We start from the raw sequence: 8,817 nt of genomic DNA, 5'->3' as shown, positions 1-8,817 counted from the left end.
TTGTAATTAGTTCAACAAAAAGAAGGGATTATATATTGTAAAAATGCAAATATGTGGTCCATGCAAGCATGCATTCTCCGTTTTCTACCATGAAAAAAAAATTAAATTATTCTAGTTAAAAAAAACTGTGTTTAAGTGAATAATCCTAACATCCATCATACAAATTCCTGATATTGTCCGTGTGTTATGGGTGTGAGTCTGAACTTAATATGAAAGCATGCAAATTTAATATGGTTGGGTTCCACAGATGGTGGCCTCTTGATTTATGCCATTGCTGTAGAGCACTGCTCTTACCCTTTCATTCTACATTATGCTTTCTGAAATCTCTGTGTAAGCGAAGTAATACCCCACGCTAATATTACATTAACTTTTATGGTGTTCCTAATATAGATTATATGCACTAAGAAAGAATAGCAACTCTTTTTAGATATATAGTTGTTTGTGTGCACACATGCACAGGAAAAGCAACGTATCCTTCCATCTGCAGCATTCTGGAGTGACATTCAAAGACCCTGTTTGGCACATTTATAACAAATTGCAAAAATACTCATACACCTGTTAGTTTCACCATGTATGACTTTATCTTTGTAATGACTCTGAAATGTGTCAGAGTTACATGAAATTTTATATTGAATAAGAAGGGTAATATCTGCAGGGTCGAATACGCTGATCAGAATACTGGCACGAAAGCAGGTCATAAGCCACCAAAATTGGTCAGTTCATCCAGTTTGGGTTAAATTTAGTGATATTGATGGAGCACGTTTTTGCATACATGTTGAAAGTAAACATTTAGAAGAGCCAGAGATGTTTTCAGCCGGTCACATTGGCCACACAGTCTAAGAAATGAAATGTCTTTGCCCACTCAAATGCTGGGATTGTGGGTCCAAATCCCACTCAAGGCATAGATGTTTGTATTTCTTCTGTGTTTCTGTTGTCCTGCATAGGTAGCAGCCTTGCGATGGGCTGATCCCCCATCTAAGCAGTTCTACTGTCTAAGAAACTTAAGTGGTATGAAGTGTTCCACGGATGCCCAAATGCTCCATGCGGGAGCAACAGGAACAAAGATGTCAAACACAAGTTTTAGAGAAGACCAAAAACCGAATTGTATGTCCGGTATAATCTTTTATGTGAGATGTGTGGGTAGATTGATAAAGGGAATCTGAAGGTGCTAGAGTCATGATATGCATTTAATTCCTAACTTGAGATGCATGCCATTTAAGGGTTTCAAAATATATTGTGTTTTTTCTGGAGTACACTAATTCCTATAATCTACACTTCAGTTATGTAACAAATTTTCACGTATTTGGGTCTACATTCTTTGTACTCCTTGTACTTCACACTTGTGGTCAATTTACATTGATGTTGCGCCACAAAGAGGGCAGTGCCTGATCTACAGGAAAGCAAGTTGCGCGATGAAGGATGTGTTAAAACTACACATTTCTTGAAAGTTAGGTAGATAACTTAGGAGGAAGAACACTGCTTGCTAGTGGTCACACAGTATGGCTCCATCTGGTAGAAACAAGTGAAATCTGGAAAGATGTGTGTATGCTTGAAAGATTATCATATTTTGAATCAATTTCTGGCCATCTTAGTTTGATATGGCTTGCCTGTTAGTTCGTGTGAGACATGTTCATATTTTAAGTCAATTTGAATTGGTATGTGAAACAATATGGAAGGAGTTTCCTTAGAATATTATTTCTTATAGGATGATTCTTGGCTTATTCAGTTGCAGAAATTATAAAGATGATCATGAATTGAGAATGTTATGTTTTAGCGTCCTGTTGCACTGATTCAAGTCCACGATTTATTTTNAGGATTTTCCCTACGTCGTATTCACTACTCAAGTCACGTTTATCCTCTTCTGTTGTAGCACTCTTTCTATTTTCATGTGTTTATTGTGCTTTTTGTTGTGTCTTGCTCCTGTGACTACGTGTGGGAAGGTATGAAAGAATGAGATTTGCCATAGGAAGATCTGCCGAGGTGGAAAGGAGGATATATTTCCGTTGTTTGTTAGGAAGAATAATTTAGGTTTGTCATTCGCATGTTTGTGCTTTTAAGTAGAAAGTATTGGTATAGATTTTATCGGTAGGCCACCCACTCTTCATAATTCCACACCGAGCATTTTGGGTCATTGCGTATGTCTATTTTTTTTTTCAGAGGTCTGTGGGTAGTTTGTATTATTTGCAGTAAATGGGAGCTAGGTTGTGTCCACCTTCGAAATTTACCAGGCTCCATGTGGCAGAGAATTGATGTAGCTGCAGTATGGCTTCTGATGTTAGTATTTAGAGATAAAATATTGTGACGCGTTACCTTACGTCCACGGCGGCAACCGCTACAATCGGAACGGACACGTGGAAACTGGGGGAGTTCCCGAAGCGACAAACCGCTACAATCGGAACGGACACGTGGAAACTGGGGGAGTTCCCGAAGCGACAAACCGCTACAATCGGAACGGACACGTGGAAACTGGAGGAGTTCCCGAAGCGACAAACCGCTACAATCGGAACGGACACGTGGAAATTGGGGAGTTCCCGAAGCGACAAACCGTAGCAACGAATTGTCGTTGAGTAACAACGGATGAGACGAAACACGTTACCGATGTATAAGAAGCGTTCCCGTAACAACGGGCTGCTTGAACAGCGGTAACGGAACCGTGAGGAATGGTGTCCGGTATCCGGTCCGCATAACCCCTATATAAGCAGAGCCAGAGATGAGAACGAGACAATCTTGGGATAGCCGCCGCCAGAGACAGTTGAGACCCAACCACAGCCAAGGATAGTTGAGACGTCGCATTTGAGTATTGGAGAGTATTAGGCCAGAAGTCAGGCGATATTGCAAGCGACAATAATTGTACGGTGTGTAAGAGTGAATGTTCAATAAAGATTCGCTAAATCCGAGACCCACGTAAAGTTATTTGTCGCGTGACATACCCAACACGTGACAATATGCAGGCAGACATGAACTGCCCACTCCAGACGTTTAGGACATTCTGTATAAGGTGCTATTATGATACATCTAGATTCAGAAGAACGGAAGAATGTTCATCAGTAGAGCATAAGTAGATTTTTAACATAAAGACAGCAATGTGAAATTCGAGTAATGCGTTCAGCACAGGATGTAGTGTAAATTAAACTTGTCGAATATTAAGGAATCATTTGTTTTAACTTCAGTAGTGCAGCAACCAAACTAAATAACATGAGGTTTTGCTTAATACAGAACTTTATAATTCGAACAATAAACAATACAGACTGGCACGGCTTGTAACACATGGACAATCTGAGAAATTTTGGCTGCATAAGGAAAGATATTTGACTGGATCATAAAGAAGTAGGGTTGAGTGTGAAGTAGATTTCTCTGGCTAAAATAGTATGCTGAGCTGCTGTAAACACAGAATATAGAGCCTTCAGGTATTGTGCAAGGCAGAAAATGTCTCCACTAGGATAACCAATAAAAGTGCTGTTCAAAGACTTCGTTCCCCAGAGTTGGCATAACTACATACTCCATATGTGAAGCTTGTAGTTAGAAGTATACAGAATATAATTATGCGGAGAATAAGGTAACGAAAGTGGGTACTGTCTGATATTAAAATTGTCAGATGTCCTCACTCCGGCAGGAGTCCGAAAACTATGCATATGCCCCAACCATGTTTTTTTTTAACATATTAAAGGAAGTATACCAAATAATTATGCGTACTATTTTAATAGTCCCAAACTGCCTGAAGGCAAGCGAATTTATCCCCCCCCCCGGAAAAATTCTGAGGGGCCCCCATGAATGTACTCGTAATACATTTTTAGTAAATAAAAAGAATGCTGAAGAGAGCATAGATTATTAAATGACGTGTACATATTCATGTATCAAAGATTGTACTAAGTGAGTGGCCGCAGAAGATGCGTTCGCCTTACAAGGAATGCGATTTTATTGCTCGTGTCAGGAACAGCGAATCATTTCCTTTGCCAGTGATTCTTGATCCATAGTGTACGCTTTGAAATGGCTGATGATAACAGTAAAGAAATTATCAAAATCACGGGGGTTTACTCCTACACATTCAGAAAGAAACGTGGCTTCACCGGAGTAGTCTTCCGTCTCAGTTCACGGAAAGTTTGTCGGAGCCCACATATTTCATTTTAAACTGGCAGCAGCAGGCTGAACACAGCACGTCTCTTACTGGCTAGTACGATGTCAGCGGCCATGCCTCAAACGTCAAGACATGTGAAGCCTATTGTAGTATAGTGAACATACAAACAAAGACCAAACTCCGTGATTTTTAGTCCGCAAGTGAACTATACCGACCAAGCGACCGCCGCTTGTCGGCGAAGTTAGTGCCAACTTTTGCGGATAGAGGGTGTCGCGTGATCAGCGGAACGAATTCCCACGGCCGTTAATTTCAGTTTTCTAGACCGGAGCCGCTATTTCCTTGAAATAGCTCCACGATTATCCTCACAAGGCTGAGTGGACCCCGTTCCAGATCCACAACTTCTCATAGAAACTCTGGTAGCGCTGGGAATTGAACCCAGACCTCTGGATCTGTAGCCAGGAACTCTGACCACTAGACCACAGAGGGATATAACAGTATAGTGAACATATTGAAGGAAAAGGAACAAGCATTTCGATTACGACTGCAAGAGAAATATATATCTACATTTAACAAAGGAGCGTCCTCGCCCAAGATGTTTATTCTGTTTCAAGTTAAGTGAATATAAGAATATCACTCATAGTTTTACATGGAAGTGGTACTAGTAGATCCAATTGTGAGGTCGAAAGTACAAGCATGTGGCACAACATGAAATTGTCGTTTTTTATTCTTAAGGATTGCATCCTGTTGCACATGTGCAATGAACGTATACAGTTTTTACCGTCAACGCAACAATACTTGTTCATGAAACTGTTTATTTAAAAATTCATGTAGAGTGAGGTGACTGTATTTTAAATGCAAAATTTCGGGGCATTTGACAGCTATATGCGGTGGGACTGGTTGATTCTTACGTCATTGAGTATGAAAGAAACGTCCTCTATCCATGGTCATAGTAAAGTAAATAGTTGTATCCATTACGTCATATCCGGTAGGAAATGAATACCGCACATAGAATCATCACCATTGTCGTTATTAATTTAAGTTTGTCTGCAATATTGCAATTAGATGTATCCGATTGACGAATGATTGTTTGTGTTTTATTTCTGCTGTTCATCTGTATCTGTGTACTGCCGCCCAAAAAAACATTCGGCGTCTTTTGAGATGTCACCTATTCAAAGTAAATTAGAAGGCAGTAGTATTCATAGCCAGGATGTGGTCAGTGTATATAAATCTATGAAAATGAAGGCTGATGCATGAGTTGCCCCACGGACGACAACGAAACCCAGAAAAGAGCAGCAGAGGCAACGGGAGTATCGGAAAAGGCTGCCAGAAGAATAGTGAACGAAATTAACACCATACTATCCGGTATACTGGCTTTGTTCACGAAACATCGTAAACAGAAACTTGTTTTATTTCGTAAATCACAACTGGGCAACTTCGATAAATGCGTTATTCGTAATAATCGTATTGTTAATTACGTTGAAATCACCGACAAGCAGGGGCGGCCCGCGTATACGCACTGCGGAACTGCAGCACCCCCAATTTCCACTTGATATTATCGATAACATTTATATAATGAGTCCTTTTTTCTTTAATTCTTTCTTTATTCTTGTACAATACAATATATAATCCTTAAGCTTAATGTCAGTAGCCAAATCTTTGTATGGAACTGAGAGTTTCACAGTTCCAGCGGCGAGGTGTTCGTTGACTGCGCGCATGCGCACATAGGAAGCTACACGCGAGGCTGCAAGGGAGAGGGAGCACTGCAGGAACGACAGTGCCGACCGGTGCCGACCATGGCGTGCTGGTGGAAGGTATTTTTTTTTTTTTACTCCGCGTGTGTTGTGCTTAAAAAATGTGAGTTAATTGTAGAATTAGATTAATATCCTGCTTCCAGCTATTCTATTTTATTAATTTTTTTTCGGTTCTTTTATTTAACAGAAAACTTTAACCATGGCCTTGCATCCCCGAGAAATAAGTTCTGTGACTGTAAGTGAACTTCAACAGCTTAAGTTTTCACAACTGTCTCTCCATGAGAAAGCTGCAGTTAAGAAAAGAGGTCGTTTAACACCTGATATTCTAATATCTCAGCCAGGCATAAGCAAGAACAAGAAATATATTTGTAGCTTTAATTCTGAATGGTACAAACGGAAAAGTTGGCTTTGCGGCTGTGAAGTAAAAAATGCACTGTTTTGCTTCCCGTGTTTGCTGCTTGGGGGTGATGTAACGTGGACAAAAGATAGTTTTAGAAATATAAACAAAATGAAAGAAACAACTGAAAGCATGAGAAGTCAAAGAACCACGTTGATAAAGCAGTTTCACTGTCACTTTTAGGAAACGTAAGTATTAAGGAGAAACTTAGTGAGGCATACAGACTTTCAATCAATGAGCATAATATAAAGGTTAAAAAGAATGGATTTCATTTTTAAATGAATAGATTAAGCTTGAACTGTAACAATTTAGGTTAAAGTAAGTAAAAAATGTTTGATTTTGTTCTTTTAGGATTTTATCAAGTTTCTGAATAAATTTTCTTTTTATACATGTTTGTTTCCTTTTATACAATTTTAAAACAAAGGCTACAAATTTTCTGGAGCAGCACCCCCACTAATTTTAGCTACGAGCCGCCACTTCCGACAAGCAAAATCTAACCCCAATAAAAATCCATGCCAAGTTACTCCATTCAATCGGACTTAAGGGGAGATTATGAACTGTAAGAAAGGTGCTAATGAGTTAGGTTTTAGATGGGCAAGCACAAAGATTAATCCACAAATCCTAGTGGAATGCTATAATATCAGAGTTTTGAGGATATTATAGCTGAGGAACAGAGGAAAGTACAGACGTGAGGATAGACACATAGCCACCTTGTTGGAGTGACGATTCCGTCAGTGGCTTATTTGCTGCTATCTCTCAAGGCCAGCGGTTCATTATATTTGATGACAATCGCTTGTAACATGTGCAGCTGAGTTGACCTTAAACTAGTTTACCAGTCGACACCGAAGTCTTTGGCAGTGACTTATATATTCCTAATTTATTACCTCTTCTGTTCGGTCGCTAAGAGTAATCAAGCATTATATAGCTAAACTGTTCCTATTGGTATCTGCCCACACTGCAAATGGAATATCGTTGATAGTCCTACATACAGATGAAGTTGTGCGCACAGTTCCAGTAACCAATGAAGATGTATCCAGTATTAGCATGGGACATCATAGTGTATGGACAGATGCAGTTGTGCGCACAGTTCCAGTAACCAATGAAGATGTATCCAGTATTAGCATGGGACATCATAGTGTATGGACAGATGCAGTTGTGCGCACAGTTCCAGTAACCAATGAAGATGTATCCAGTATTAGCATGGGACATCATAGTGTATGGACAGATGCAGTTGTGCGCACAGTTCCAGTAACCAATGAAGATGTATCCAGTATTAGCATGGGACATCATAGTGTATGGACAGATGCAGTTGTGCGCACAGTTCCAGTAACCAATGAAGATGTATCCAGTATTAGCATGGGACATCATAGTGTATGGACAGATGCAGTTGTGCGCACAGTTCCAGTAACCAATGAAGATGTATCCAGTATTAGCATGGGACATCATAGTGTATGGACAGATGCAGTTGTGCGCACAGTTCCAGTAACCAATGAAGATGTATCCAGTATTAGCATGGGACATCATAGTGTATGGACAGATGCAGTTGTGCGCACAGTTCCAGTAACCAATGAAGATGTATCCAGTATTAGCATGGGACATCATAGTGTATGGACAGATGCAGTTGTGCGCACAGTTCCAGTAACCAATGAAGATGTATCCAGTATTAGCATGGGACATCATAGTGTATGGAGACTGGGTTTAAAGTTTATGGAATTATGGGATTTGAAAACTTTTCGATAAAGATCGTGTTAATAATAATTATTAAATCCAGTTAAAACACAAACGATACATATATTTTGTAATTGCGTAAGTACATGTTGAATACATATATCAAATCAATAGAGATACAACCCCGTTCAGCCACATCCCTTCACACAGCTCAGAGTGCCCTATACCAATAACTAAATATATCTTCGAGAAAGTTTCTTAGGCCTGTAGAACCTTCTCAACTGCAATGATGATTGTTTCTGGAACCCCCACCACTTCTAGATTCAGCTCATCATCCTTAATCATCACATAGTATCAGAATGCTTGCAAAAAATAGTTATATTATCTTACGTTTCTGTTTTAAGTTGATATCCTTGTCCTGAATTGTAAGCATTTTTGCCAAAATGAACGTGTTTTCACCGTTATCAACTGTATTGAACAAATTTTAATGAATTACTCTTCGCATAAAAATATTGTATTTTATTCTTTCGGATGACCTAATGGGTAATTAAAAGCCTAAATGATCACTGGATTACACGAAATTTTATTTCAGACGAAAGTTATTTTATTTCAGATGGATATTGCTCATTTTAGAAGGTTTCAGTTTCGTCTCATCTTACTTGCAACAGGTAATTGCCGCTTTAGATCAAACTCGGCATAGTGGAGTTCTGTTTTGTCGAGACATTTCTTCATATTAGTCCAGTAGAAAGTAAGTAAAGTAAAGCTATCCCTGTAACAGGCAATGAAGGCTCATAGGGTTGTGAGACGTCGAGGCTCCCACGTTTTCTAAACAGTCGGCTCACAGATGGCGGTAAGATTCTATTACGAGCCCCAGCATAATAATTTTGAAGCATATATTGTTGTTGTTGTTGTTGTTATTGTTATTA

This window comes from Cryptotermes secundus, unplaced genomic scaffold (assembly GCF_002891405.2).
Source record: "Cryptotermes secundus unplaced genomic scaffold, Csec_1.0 scaffold1031, whole genome shotgun sequence".
Classification (NCBI taxonomy): Eukaryota; Metazoa; Arthropoda; class Insecta; order Blattodea; family Kalotermitidae; genus Cryptotermes; species Cryptotermes secundus.
The sequence above is the reverse complement of the archived record's forward strand: the minus strand, read 5'-3'. Positions refer to the sequence as shown.